Source organism: Amblyraja radiata, chromosome 15 (genome assembly GCF_010909765.2).
Source record: "Amblyraja radiata isolate CabotCenter1 chromosome 15, sAmbRad1.1.pri, whole genome shotgun sequence".
Lineage (NCBI taxonomy): Eukaryota > Metazoa > Chordata > Chondrichthyes > Rajiformes > Rajidae > Amblyraja > Amblyraja radiata.
The window spans coordinates 24662292-24677680 of NC_045970.1; the positions used below are offsets into that span (position 1 = coordinate 24662292).

The 15389-nt window shown below is 42.3% G+C and overlaps 1 protein-coding gene across 1 annotated transcript in view; it reads left to right on the forward strand.

Moving 5' to 3' along the window:
- Nucleotides 1–15389, forward strand: part of plpp4 (phospholipid phosphatase 4) — a 275043-nt gene that overhangs the window by 39274 nt on the left and 220380 nt on the right. The window lies entirely within an intron of this gene.

The window sequence follows — 15389 nt, forward strand, 5'->3', positions numbered from 1 at the left end:
AAATTGGTTTAGGGTATTACAGTCACAGTAACTGTGATTTAAACGATTCTTAGTCTGGAAATTGCAAGACTGAATTTTCTGTGATGGATTTATTGCTCAGATTTCCTGAGTGAGATCTGTTTCGTACCCTCGCTATCCATGCACCTCATTCCAATGTATCCCGATGGATCTGACGATCCCGGGATCTTCGGATCCAATGGATCCCAAATGCCAATGTCAGTGACCCAGATCAGAGCGAGAGCTAAGAAACAAGGTCCTGGGCAGTGCCAGGGCCTTGAACAGTGAAACAGAATGACATCAATGACCTGGGATGAATGCCATCCACAAAAACCCTTCTGACTTGGAACTAGCAAAACACCTCCACTGTTTTTGCTGGCTGTAAAGATTGACAAATTCAAAACAACATTAAAAATGGAATAAACAATTAAAATTTAAAACGATTAATTTTTAATGAATCAAATCAAAACATTGAACTAGACTCTTAAATAATTAAAAACATTCAACATAACACAAATAATTAAAAAAAATAACATATCATAATCTTCCCTTTTGTCCGCATTATATTTTAAGACCCATTCATAGATCTTGTATCAGGTCTATTCAGTATGGACACAGTAGCCTCTTTTTACACACAGATTTCCACAATTCCTGTTCCTGTATCAATGCAGGAAATGGTGATGTTTCTGAGCCAAATTGCCTTTTGAGCCAAGCAGTGATGTTCGGAGCGACTAGAGCAATTTGAACAGTGTAATGGAGAGACATGGTTAAAGCAAAGCAATCCTTGTCCACAAAACCCCCTGGAAACATCTCATCACAAAACATCTCATCCTGATCCTTCAATGTGAAGAAGAGTCCTGACCCAAAATAGCGCTCATCCATTTCCCTCCACCGTTGCTGTCTGACCTGCTAAGTTCCTCCAGCACTTTGATTTTTGTTCAGGATGTCCGTGCTCAGCTGCTCAGAACTCCCCCCGTAGTTCTGTGAGGAACTGTCAGCAAAACCTGGATCTCTGCACAAATGTACAAACGGTCTAGGGATGGGGGAGGTTGGTATTCATGGAAAGCATAAACTGCCATGTTATTGATCAACCAGCTTCTTTAAATATTTGCAACAAATAGCAACGCACAGATCTCATGCTGAACTAGCTGTCTAGATTTGCACCGTGTTAAAATAATGTTCTTTTCCTGCCAAAATTATTTCTTCTAGTACAATGCCAGCACATTTTGTTCCATAATTACAGAAAGGGGAGTAAAAAGATATGTTATGATCACTGATGTTGGGCAGTCCCACTTGCAAAATTCAATGTCTACAACATCATCAAGATTTCCAGCCATTGTACAACCAGTGAATGTGGAGACAACATTTTATTCCTGTCTCAGACAATATTTTAAAGGGGAATGAGTGGGTAAGTGGACAAGTCGTGCTTGCATCGCAGAGGTGCCAAGCAATGACCATCCTTAATGAGAGTCTAACCTCTTGACATTTAATTACGAAGTCCCTCAGCATCAATATCCCAGGCATAACCATTGACCAGAAACTTATGTGGACCAGCTACAAAAAATAATCTGGCAACAAGAGTGTCAAGAGGCAAAATTAGACTTGTCTTAATGGACAAACAAGATCTTTTCCATAAAATTTGGGCTCCATTGATTAACTATCTGAAGGGATAGTTTTTTTTAGTTTTTTTTTATTTGTAACTTTCTACCCTCTCTTTCTCCCTCTTTCTATAAAAAATAAAAACACTAGAAGCAGAAGTAATTGATAATGGAAAATTTTAATAATGTATGACTGATGTATATGAAAAGTTTTTTTACTATAATATGTAACTACATTTTATATAATATGTCTACTTCTAATAAATAATAATTTTTTTTTAATTAAAAAAAAGAGGCAAAATTACATTGAATACCTATCACATAACAAGTCTCGCTCAAGTCAGAACCAGCATGTACCTGTGCATAAAAGTTTCACCAGTTCATGTAAATAATATTGTGTTGTGTGCACCATTCAAAGAGAGGTCAGAGAGAACTGGCATCCCAGCACAATGAGAGAGATCAGAATGAACTAGCATCTCAGAGGTCAGAGTGGACTAGGATCACAACACAATAAACTCCACAACTGTGCAAAATTAGGCATTTCAGAAAAGAAGATGAATTAAGAATACAGCAAATAGTCCCAATGCAATTTTCCACAGCATATTATCGAGTCTTACTTTAATAGAAAAATAGGTGCAGGAGTTGGCCATTCGGTTCTTCGAGCCAACACTGCCATTCAATATGATCATGGCTGATCATCTAAAATCAGTACCCCGTTCCTGCTTTTTCCCCATATCCCTTGATTCCTTTAGCCCTAAGAGCTAAATTTAACTCTCCCTTGAAAACATTCAATGAATTGGCCTCCTCTGCCTTCTGTGGCAGAGAATTCCACAGACTCACAACTCTCTGGGTGGAGTGAAGAAGTTTTTTCTCATCTCAGTCCTAAATGGCCTACGCCTTATTCGTAAACTGTGACCCCTGGTTCTTGACTCCCCCAACATCGGAAACATTTTTCCTGCATCTAGCCTGCCCAATCCTTTAAGAATTTTATATGTTTCTAAAAGATATCCTCTTATCCTTCTAAATTCCAGTGAATACAAGCCCAGTCGACCCATTCTTTCTTCATATATCAGTCCCGCCATCACGGGAATTAACCTGGTGAACCTATGCTGCACTCCCTCAATAGCAATAATGTTCTTCCTTAAATTAGGAGACCAAAATTGCACACAATACTCCAGGTGCGGTCTCATCAGGGCCCTGTACAACTACAGTAGGACCTCCTTGCTCCTAAACTCAAATCCTCTCACAATGATGGCCAACATACCATTAGCTTTCTTCATTGCCTGCTGTACCTGCATGCCAACTTTCAGTGACCTACATTTGTCTTCATTTATCTTTTCCTTTTTACATATCTAAAGAAGCTTTTAGAGTCAGTTTTTATATTCCCTGCAAGTTTTCTTTCATGCTCTTCCCCCCCCCCCCCCCCCCCCCCCCTATTAATTAACCCCTTTGTCCTCCTCTGTTGAGATCTAAAATTCTCCCAGTCCGTTTTGCTGCTTCTGGCCAATTTATATGCTTTTTCCTTGGATTTAACACCATCCTTGATTTCCCTCGTTAGCCACGGTTAAGCTGCCTTCCCAGTTTTATTTTTTCGCCAGACAGGGATGAACAATTTTTGGAGTTCGATCTTTAAATCTTTGTCATTGCATCTCCACCATCAACCCTTTATGTTTCATTTGCCAGTCTATCCTAGCCAATTCCCTTTCTTTAAGTTCAGGATCCTAGTCTCTGAATTAACTGTGTCAGTCTCCAACCCAATGCAGAATTCCACCATACTATGGTCACTGTTGCCCAAGGGACATTGCACAACAAGATCGCTAACTAATCCTTCCTCATTACACAATACCCAGTCTCGGATGGCCTTTCTTCCAGTCGGTTCTTCTACATATTGCTTTAAAAAATCCATCCCATATACATTCCAGGAAATCCTCCTCCTCAGCACTGTTACCAATGTGGTTGGTCCAATCTATATGTAGATTAAAGTCACCCATGATAACTGCTGTACCTTTGCTACACGCATCTCTAATTTCCTGCTGGATGCTATCCCCAACCTCCCTACTGCTGGTTGGTGGTCACCCGTGCCACAGAAAAGATCCCAGTGGTCTAGAAATCTAAATCCCTGCCCCCTGCACCAACTCCTCAGCCACACATTCAGATCCCCTATCTCCCCGTTCCTACCCTCTCTAGCACAAGGTACTGGAAGCAACCCGGAGATAACCACCCTAGAAGTCCTGCTTTTCAACCTCCTACCTAGTTCCGAATACTCACGTTGCAGAACCTCCTACCTCTTTTTACCCACATCATTTGTGCGTACACGCACAACTACTTCCAGCTGTTCACCTTCCCTCTCCAGGATGATCTTAAGTCTTGAGACATCTTGGACCCTGGCACCAGGGAGGCAACACACCTTCCTCGAGTCTCGCTTGTCGCCACAGAATCTCCTGTCTGCACCTCTGATAAAGGACTCACCCACCACTATAACTCTGCCTGACGTCAGTCGAGCCAGTCTCGCCTCAGCGCCATGGATTCGAGTCACTTTTCAAACTTTTTACTTTGTTCCAATTTAAAATGGAGTACACCTGTTTTAATTAAATAACAATTATAAATAAGTTGTTTCAATAAAAACGCATTTTGTAGGAGCATGTTTCTCCTTGCTAGTGCATGAATCTCCTCTTTTGGATAGTTTTGGAAAATTAATTATCTGCTGATTTTTCAACTACCATTGACTTCAATCAGCAGAATTGTAAAACGGGCTCCTGATTCACCATCATTGTTTTACTCAATCACACAAAGTCAGAATCTACTTTATGAAATGCTGCTTTAGTTGCCTTGCCCAGAATCATTGACAGAGTGGTTCTGTCAATGCTAGGAAGACCACCGCCAGTCATTAACCTCCAGAAACTGCTCAGAAAAGCATGAATCATATCAGCTGTTGACTCTAAAGCGATCTCCAAAAACACATTTTCACGACAACATTGATGAAGTGCTCTTCACAATCTGTTTGGCTATAAGTTACTGTAGGTTAGGCAATCCTACACAAAGGGAAAAGGAAGCCAGTAAGAGAAAAGGCAAAAATAACATTCATTTGTCTAACCTTTTCTACTTTGTAGATTTAAACTCTTAATATTGACTGAATGTTTGAAAATAGACTGATGAACATTTATTATTGTCATTTTGTTGTTGAATACATTGATAACATATAACAATTGATTCTGCGTGAGTGTTGTGTACGTGTGTTTGTGCGTGTGTGAAAGTAATTTTCAGTGGCTGGGTAATTTCAGACTTTGACGTTCGGAGGAACATGACAACTTGTTAAAATGACATGTAAAAATGAGTTTTATCAGATCACGTCTCTCAGGGGAATATCTCAAGTGGATGAATGGACTTCTCGTACTTTACAGCCAAAATTACACCAGAAATAAAATGACTGAACTAATGATTGTGCTGCACGTGGGATAAAGGTGGAGGAAAGAAAGGTGGATGAGATGCATTTTGATTAAGGCAAATGTCACAGCAGTCACTGAAATTACTGAGAAATGTGAAGAGAGTGCTCAACTTGTTGGGATTGTACTAAAGGCTCCCAAATGGTAGATGGGAATTAGAGGAACAAATATGCAGGGACATTGCAGAGAGTTGCAAGAATAATAGGGTGGTCATAGTGAGGGATTGTAAATATACAGATATAGACTGGAACTGAAACATATAAGATTGTTAATTGAAACATATAAGATTGTTAAGGGTTTGGACACGCTAGAGGCAGGAAACATGTTCCCGATGTTGGGGGAGTCCAGGACTAGGGGCCACAGTTTAAGAATAAGGAATAAGCCATTTAGAACGGAGACGAGGAAACACTTTTTCTCACAGAGAGTGGTGAGTCTGTGGAATTCTCTGCCTCAGAGGGCGGTGGAGGCAGGTTCTCTGGATGCTTTCAAGAGAGAGCTAGATAGGGCTCTTAAAAATAACGGAGTCATGGGATATGGGGAGAAGGCAGGAACGGGGTACTGATTGGGGATGATCAGCCATGATCACATTGAATGGTGGTGCTGGCTCGAAGGGCCAAATGGCCTACTCCTGCACCTATTGTTTATTGCTGTATTGGGCTTAGATGAGGTGGAATTTGTTAAGTGTGTTCAGGAGAGTCTCATCACTCAATACATAGAGGGCCCCAGTTGGGAGAGCCCAGAGCTTGACCTATCTTGGATAAATGGAACAGGGCAAGTGATCGAAGTTTTAGTACGGGACCTGTGACCATAGATCTAAATAGTTTTAAAATAATTATAGGAAAGGATAGAAGAGATCCTCAAGTTAAACTTCCAAATCGGAGAAGGTGAATGTCAGCAGTATTGCAAAACTTGACTGGAGTAGGGTGTTTGTGGGCAAGTGGGAGGTTTTTAAAAGTGAGATAGTGAGAATTCAAGGACTGCACATTCTAGTCAGAGTGATGGGCGAGGCCTGCAGAAGTAGGGAACCTCGAACAAAATGAAATAGGAACCTGAGGGGCAACGTTTTCGCACAAAGCCTGGAACGTACAAGGAATTAACTCAGTCAGAGGCATACAGCATGGAAATAGCCCTTCAGCCCAACTTGCCCACATCAGCCAACATATTCTAGCTACACTAGTCCCACCTGCCTGTGTTTGGCCCATATCCCTCCAAACCTGTCCTATCCGTGTACCTGTCTGTTTCTTAAATGTTATAATAGTCCCTGCCTAAACTAGCTCCTCTGCCAGCTCGTTCCATACACCCATTATCCTTTGTGTGGAAAAAGTTACCTCTCAGGTGCCTATTAACCTTTCCCCCTTCACCTTAAACCTATGTCCTCTGGTCCTTGATTCCCATACTCTGGGCAAGATATTTTGTGCATCTACTCCATCTATTCATCTCATGATTTTATACACCTCTATAACATAACCCCTCATCCTCCTTAGCTCCAAGGAATGGAGTCCCGGCCTACTCAACCTCTGCCTATAGCTTAGACCCTCGAGTCCTGGCAACATCCTCATCAATCTTCTCCGTAACCTTTCCAGCTTGACAACATCTGTCCTATAAAATGTTGCCCAGAACTGAACACAATTCTCTAAATGTGGCCTCACCAACGTCGAATATAACTGCAACATGACCTCCCAACTTCTAAACTCAATACTCTGACTGATGAAGGCCAATGCGGCAAAAGCTTTTTTGACCACCTGCGATCCCACCTTCAAGGAACTATGTACCTGCACTCCTAGATCCCTCTGCCCTCCAACACTCCCCAGAGCCCTACCATTCACCGTGTAGGTCCTGCCCATGTTAGATTTCTCAAAATGCAACACCTCATACTTCTCTGTATTTCTACTAGAGAACGTGATTGAGGCAGGTAAAATCAGTGCCGGATTTACGTATAAGCTAAACAAGTGGGGGCCGGCACTGGGTAAAATAACAACATTTGAAGACATTTGAACAGGTACATGATGAGAAAGGTTTACAGGGATACGGGACAAACATGGGCAAATGGGACTAGCTTAGATGACATGGATGTTGTTGGGCCGAAGGATCTGTGTCTATTCAGTGTGACTCTACAACTCAAATTTATATTGAAATAGCAACTTTCATAATCGCGAGATTTCCCAAAGCATTCCCAGCCACTGAAACATTTTCAATGAAACATAACATTTCCCTTTATGTGAATCCTGATCTGATTTAATGAGAAGTTAATTTCATAATTAATGTTATATTAAAGCAATAGAAGTAAACTAACCAGAGGTAATATTCACACTCTCTTCACAAGATAAAATGGTTAATCTCCTTTGCATAAACTTCTTTACCTTTAAATCTGGTCCGGGGAAAGATAATTGCATGCGCATCTATTCTGCTTAACAAATCTGAAATACGAAGTAAGCCATGGATGTCTTAGCGTATGCTCATTTTGTGGAAAGATCTCTTAAAATGTTCAAAGCCGAAAACTCATATCAAATCTCAACACGCATGGTTGGAATTAAATGCAAACAAAATGTCCATTTCTATTTCACACAAGTGTGCGGAAGGGCCTGTTTCCGTGCTGTGTGACTCTGACTCTCTGTGACTCTAAGTACTTAGCTATAGATTGAATTGTGATTGAATTATAAAGGAAAACGGTTGATGTGTTCAGGATTTTGATTTTGCAATCACTAGCAGACCTGTATGTGACAAATGTTTAACAACTCTCAGTTTTTAACGACGTGTTGAAAATAGTTGCTAATTCCACAAAATAGTTGCTAATTTTCTTTTAAACACAGATGTCAAGAAAATAAGGTGAGATTCATTAAAATAAAAGCACCAAGAGACTATTGATTTGAGACCACAAGCAGATTCATCACTTTACTGAGCAGTGAATTAAAAGCATGGAAATTGGTTCAATTGAATGAGCTGGGTGATGGTATTAGGAATATGGGCAAATAGCGCTGGGCACGACTTTCAATATCTATTAACTGGAAATATTTCTAAAAGATAAGTATTAAGTGTAACCAAACTATGGAGTGGAGAGTCAAATTAAAGGAATAATGTTCCTTAACATTATTTAAGGAACTTATTCATCCAGATGAAATGGATAATAAGTACTGTAATACCAGTTACTTTACTAAGCCAGCGATTAAGAGACTAATATTGTAGCAATAAAATCTGTTGTTCTTCCATGATGGTCATGATGCAGAATAGGGAAGCAGGGTATTCTAATGTCACGCGCACCAGACGGCTGTGATGACGCATGAAGACACGCCATTTGCGCGCGACCGTCGCGCATCAGTCACTACTGGCCTGTCGTGTAAATAATGCGCAAATGACGCCCAAGTGGGCCAGGCCCTTAAGTTCAAATCCTGGGATCAGCTGAGAAAATGAGGGAAGCAAATGGAATCTGGAAAGCTGCTGGATTGTTGTAATGACCAGCCTGATATCCCTGAGAAGGTTTTGATTTGTTTGGTCTATTATAAATATACCTAAAATAGTTCACCAAAAATAATTATCTGCAACAAGGGTGGCATTAAGATGACATCCTTATTCAGTGAAATTATAGTCTATACAAGTGGCATTTTTGGGGGATTCAGATTAATAATTTGTATATTTGTTTATAGTTATGTTAGTTTATTCTTCCACTTGGTTTCTGGGATTTTATCTGATTTTGTTTATTTTAGTTTAATTTAGTTCAGAGATACAGCATGGAAACAGGCTCTTTGGCCCACCGAGTCTGCACCGACCAGGGATCATCCATACAGCAGTTGTATCGTACACACTAGGAACAATTTACAGGAGCCAATTAACCTGCAAAGCTGCTCGTCTTTGAAGTGTGGAAAGAAAACCGGAGCACCCGGAGAAAACCCACGCAGTCACAGGAAGAACGTACAAACCAGAGCCTTTAGTCAGGATCCAATCCGGGTCTCTGGTGCTGTAAAGCAGCAACTCTACTGATGTGCCACTGTGCTGCCCCAAAACTAGATTGTATCTTGTGTTCTTTTGGTATTGGATTGACAGTTAGGAAGTGCAGAAACACTTGCCTATGATATAGGAAGTATTTGAGAAACAAGGCAGCTTCTTTCAGTGCAAACTAATATACCCTAGCACCTTTGCTGTGTAGAAGTGGAATATCAAGTAGGGTGGCACAGTGGCACTGTGGATCGAGTTGCTGCCTTACAGCGCCAGAGACACGGGTTTGATCCTAACTACGGGTGCTATCCGTACGGAGTTTGTACATTCTCATAGTAACCGCGTGGGTTTTATCCAGGTGCTCCGGTTTTCTCCCACACTCCAAAGACGTACAGGTTTGTAGGTTAATTGGCTTCTGGAAATTGTAAATTATCCCTAGTGTGTAGGATAGTGCTAGTGTAAGGGGTGATTGCTGGTCGGCGCAGACTCGGTGGGCCGAAGGGCCCATTTCTATGCTGTATGTCTAATGTCTAAAATGACTAGGAGATCTGTATACACACCTTTAACATGCATCCCTTCAGCATTATGCAGCAGTAGTTTGGGTAGTTGAACATAAAAAATAGCAATAGGAACACGCAAGTCGCCCACGCCTGCCTGCTTTGCCATTCAGTAGGATAATAATTCTCCTTTCACCTCAGTGCCACTTTCATGCGTTATCCTTCAGTTCCCTGTCGGATTTAAAAACATCTGTTCATCTTCATCTTGAAAATACTCTGTGAAAGAGCCTGCATAACTCCCTTTGTTTGAGAATCCCTATCATTCACTATCCACTTTGCAAAGCAATTCCGTCTTATTTCTCTCCAATAGCCAATCCCTTTTTTATAACCATGACTCCTGGTTCTAGACACATAAGTTCATAGGTTCGTAAGTCATAGGAGCAGAAATAGACCATTTGGCCCATCAAGTCTACTCCGCTATTCAATCATTTCCGATCTATCTTTCTCTCTCAACCCTATTTCCTCTGCTATCTTTCCACCGCAACCAGAGGAAGCATCAATCCTGCATCTAACTTATCAAGCACTGTAAATATTTTATATACATTTCTCCACAAAGTTACCTCTCATTCCGTAGGTCCAGGAGAGTATAGGCCTGGACTGCATACTATTTTTCACATGACAAACCCTCTACCCCAGGAATCAATCTGGTGAACCTTTGCTGCACTCTCTCAAATGCAAGAATAAACTTCTCTGAGTAGGGAAACCAGACCTGCAAACAGTATTCAAATGTGATCTCACAAGGCACCTAATTAATTGGGGCAATATGTCTCATATACTCAAATTTTCTTACAATAGATACTAACACACTAACAACGTTCTGAAAAAATACCCATTAAACATGCACATTATCTTTTAATGACGTATACAGGACACCTAGGTCCCTTTCTGTTCTCGACCACTTAAAAGATAACCATTTTTTCTATTTTTCTGTCAATGGGTGCTGAGATCCAATATATTCTCCTCAACATTTCTATATCAATAGGCCATTGACTTCAATTAGGACAATCCAAATCAAACTCGCTATATAAGTGTCCTTGAGACTCTTGAGACTCTTGAAAGGCGCCCATAAATAAAATTTATTATTATTATTATTATAAAAACAGACCCTAAGGAAACAGTGTCAGAAACTCTGCTAGATAAGATCCTCAAGTTATCTATGGCCAAATGCCCATATTGATCATAGGTTCCAGCCAGGATTATCCACACATCACCCTCTTAGTGCAACTGAGGATAGTATATCTTTATTGTCATTTTCCTGAGTACTCACATACCCAGAGGAAACAAAAAAACATTGCTCAACCAGTGTCCATTCAGTGTGCAGTAAAAAATAAATAGAAATAAAAATACATATATCATGAACAAATTAAACACTCTACTCTCTACTAAACATCAACAGGCGTTCCGATCGGCAGCGGCACGACAGTGGCTCTGCTGCAGTGTGTCCAGGTTGATGGTTGGTGCGCGATACTTTGGCAGGGGGCAAAGTCCGTTTATCAGTCTTAAAGCCTGCGGGAAGAAGCTGAGGAGCATCCTGCTGGTTTTGCAGCTAATGCTCCTGTACCTCTTCCCAGATGGCAGGATGGAGAATATGTGATGCGATGGGTGGTAGGGGTCTTTGATGATGGAGATGGCTCTGCTGATACATCTCTTCATGTATATGTCCAGCAGGAAAGGGAGTGGAGCACCAATAATCCTGCTGGCGGTCTTCACAATCCTGTCTAGTTGATGCCGTTCGTACGCCTTGCAGCTCCCGAACCAGGAAGTGATGCCGTAGGTTAATGTGCTCTCGATTGTCCCCCTATAAAAAGTTCGTAGGTGTGTAGTGGGGAGACCTGCTTTACGTAGTCATCGGAGAGGGTGTAGTCGCTGCTGGGCTCTCTTGACCAGTGCTGTGGTGTTGGTTGTGGACATCAGGTCATCTGACAGGTGTAGTCCTAGGAACTTCACGCTGCTGACCCTTTCCACATCAGCTCCATCGATGTGCAGAGGTGTATGGTGTTGTTTTCCCGCCCTCCTGAAGTCAACCACCATCTCCTTAGTTTTTCCCACGTTGAGAATGAGGTTGTGGGATTTGCATCATCCTGTGAGCAGCTCCACCTCCATCCTGTACGCCGACTCATCATTGTCACTGATGAGACCCACCACTGTTGTGTCATCAGCGAACTGATGAAGTTGTTGTTGAGTCTAGCAGTACAGTCGTGTGTAAGCAGACTAAACAGCAGGGGGCTTAGGACACAGCCTTGGGGCGAGCCAGTGCTCACGGCTATGGTTTTTGATGTCCTACTGCCCACCCTGACTGTCTGCTGCCGTTGCGATAGAAAGTTCAGGACCCAGTTACATGTGCCAGCATCAACCCCCAATAGCTCCAACTTCTCCACCAGCTGCTGCGGAATGATTGTGTTAAACGCAGAGCTGAAGTCTATGAAGAGGATCCTGGCATAAGTATTTTTCCGATCAAGGTGTGACAGTACGAGGTTCAGTGTTGTTGAGACTGCGTCCTCTGTGGATCGGTTGGCTCTGTAGGCGAACTGCAGTGGGTCTAGGTCGGCAGGTAGACTATTTTTGATAGTGCTGCATAACCAGTCGCTCAAAACACTTCATTGCTATGGGTGTTAGAGCCACTGGTCGAAAGTCATTATGGCAGGCTGGGTTTGGTTTCTTCAGGGACAGGGACGATGGTGGCACTCTTAAGACAGTTGGGCACTACTGCCTGGCTGAGTGAGATGTTAAAAATGTCTGTGAAGACATCTTTCAGTTGCTCGGCGCAGTCTCTTAAAACGCATCCAGGAATGTTGTCCGGCCCTGCAGCTTTGCGTGGATTGATGCTGGCAAAGGCCTTTTTAACTCCGGCTGCGGACAGCCTGAGTGACTGGTCACTGGGAGATGGCAGTAGTGCACGTGTCTGGGTGCTGTTTTTAACCTCAAACCGTGCGTAGAACTCGTTCAGTTCATCTGGTAGAGAGGGGTCGTTTTGGCATATCCGCAGCGGGGGGGGGGGCTTGTAGTCAGTGATGGTATGAAATCCCTGCCACAAGCGACGTGTGTATTTGTCATTTGCGAAGTGGCTATTAAGTTTTTGTCCATACAGCCTCTTCGCTTCCCTGATCCCCCGGGATAGGGGATGTTGCCTTTCCTGGAGCTGGGTATCAACAGTGGACTTGGTTGCCAACGGGAAACAACTATGTTGCTTTGAATTGCCAATTGAATGCAAATTAATGATGCTAGTGCACCGAGGGATCTGACAAAACCTGGTCCAGATAGAATTTGGGAACTTTTTCAGTGCTCTCTCAATGGAAGAGCCAAGTAACGTTGCAAACGCTCCTGCGCCCCTTGTAATCTTGTGCTTTGCAATAGAGACTAACACACTGATAACTTGCTGAACATCCACATTATCTTTCAATGACCTGTATACACGGCAGCCTGGTCCCTCTGAAGCCCAACACCTTTCTGTCCTCGACTACTTAAAAGATAACCAACTTTTCTATTTTCCTGTTAACGTGTGCTGAGATATAATATATTCTGCTCAACATTTCTATGTCAATAGTCAATTAGGACAATCCAAATCAAGAAGCAATGTCTGACTTGAAGCATGCACTTACATGAAATGTTTTCTTCGTGCAATGGATTAACATATTAATTATCCGCTGAAATTTGTGCATCAAACTTTTTCTCCTTAGGCAATCGACTGAGGGTGACTTGCATCACCTCCAGTTCTGTTGGTGCTGATGGGGCAAATTAGGTCAACGTGAGACCTGCTGCCTCAGCCACAACGGAGACAGGAGCTGCCTATTGGGCACGTTCATGCATAGTTGGTGAAATGAGCACTTCATCATTTACTCCAGCTTTATACATGCCAATGACATATGGACGATCTTCCCAGTGCCATCTCAAATCTTTGTTTTCCATTTTATTGGCCAACGACTAGAGATATTCATGAGCTGGTGGAGACGTTCCACGTTATCAAAGACATTTGGGGAATTGGGAGGGCACAGTGATGCAGCTGGTTGAGATGCTGCCTCAAAGTGCCAGACACCCTGACCTAGGATACTGTCTGTTGGGTGGTGGCATATTCATTCTGTGACCGCGTGGGTTTTCTCTGAATGCACCGGTATCCTCACGCATCCCAAAGACATGCGGGTTTGTAGGTTAATTGACCTCAGTAAATTGCCCTGAGAGTGTAGGGAGTGGATGTGAAAGTGGGTTAACCTAGAATTAGTGTGACCGGATGTTCAATGGCTGGCATGGACATGATGGGTTGAAGGGCCTGCTTCCATGCTGCATCTTGCAATCAATTCACTGAGTTCATAAGCTTGAATTGTTTTCTCTACCCAGCTAGCAATCTGTTGTCATGATGGACTTTGGAATATGTGAATGACTATTGGAGCCAATTTGTTTGTAATTTGTACTGGGGATATAGGCAGGAAAAGAGATTAATATTGCATTGTTTGCTCTCGATCAATATACCTTCCCAAATGCTCAAGCAGTAGTGGCTCTATATGTGTGTTTATATAATTTCCAAGAATGTGTTGACCGATGACAGTTTGATAAATGTACTCCCATGCACTTTTGGTAGATGGCAATCCATCCCGAGCTCACTCCTGCTTGGCTTTAGTGGTCTGCGAGGTGGCTAAACACTTTGCCATCAATGATGAAGTGAAGGAAGGGGACAGGATAAGGAAAACAGTTTGGGAGCTCCAGCTCTCAGAAGATGGAGGTGCTGAGGCCATGGAACAAATTAAATCTGAGAAGTTGAGGACTTTAGAACGATGAGAATAAAGATATTGGGTGTGTTGCACATACGGGATAATTTACTGACAGCCGATATTTTATAATAATTGGATTTAGACTTGCAAAGGCATGGACAAGGGTTTCAACATCAGATATGGGGCGCAGAAGGACTGAAGTCGATAGAACCAAATTTGGAAGTGGTGTGCTAGCATACCTCTGCTACAGTGCACACCCAGGTAATTGATGAAGAATGAAGGTTCAACTCTTGGATATAGTATGCACACATATTAAATATACCATTTTAGGGTTTGGGAATGTATGTTGACAGGGTAAAAAATGCAATGTTTGGTGAGGTTGCATTTGGAGCATCATGTTCAGTTTCGGACACCCTGGTAATAGGAAGGATGTCATTAAGCTGGAGTGCAAGAAGATTTGCATGGATGCTTCCAGGACTTAAGGGGCTGAGCTATCAGGAGAGGATGGTTAGGGTATGACTTTATACCTTGGAGCACAGGAGCCTGAGGGATCATCTTATAGAGTTGTATAAAATCATGACAGGAATTGATGGAGTGAATCCACAATGTCTTATCCAGGATAGAGGAATCAAAAACTAGAGGACATAGGTTTAAGGTGAGAGGGAAAAGATTTGGTAGGAACCTGCATGCCAACCTTTGTACTCAGAGGGTTATGAGTATACTCAGAGGGTTATGAGTATAGGCACCAAGCTGCCAGAAGAGTTGGTTGAGACAGATATTTAAAATAAATTTGGACAAGTACATAGATAGGAAAGTGTTAGAGGGGTATGGGCCAAACATGGGCAAATGCAACTACATTGGATGGGGCATCTTGGTCACCATTAATGAGTTGGGCGTATTTCCATGCTCCATGGCTTTATGACTATGAATCAATGAATGTTCCCCCCCCACAGTTTATTTTTATGACGATGTTACTGCATGGGTGGACTGGCCAGAAACTAACTACCAGTTCAACTATCCACATCTCCATACACATTGCAACACTATCGATTAAATGCCAGGGTCGTACTCGAGGACAAGTGATCAGCAACATCGATTCAGTCAGCAGAAATGGCCGTGAATATGGGAGGTGAGGCGGCATTCCTGGTGTAGAGAGGAAGG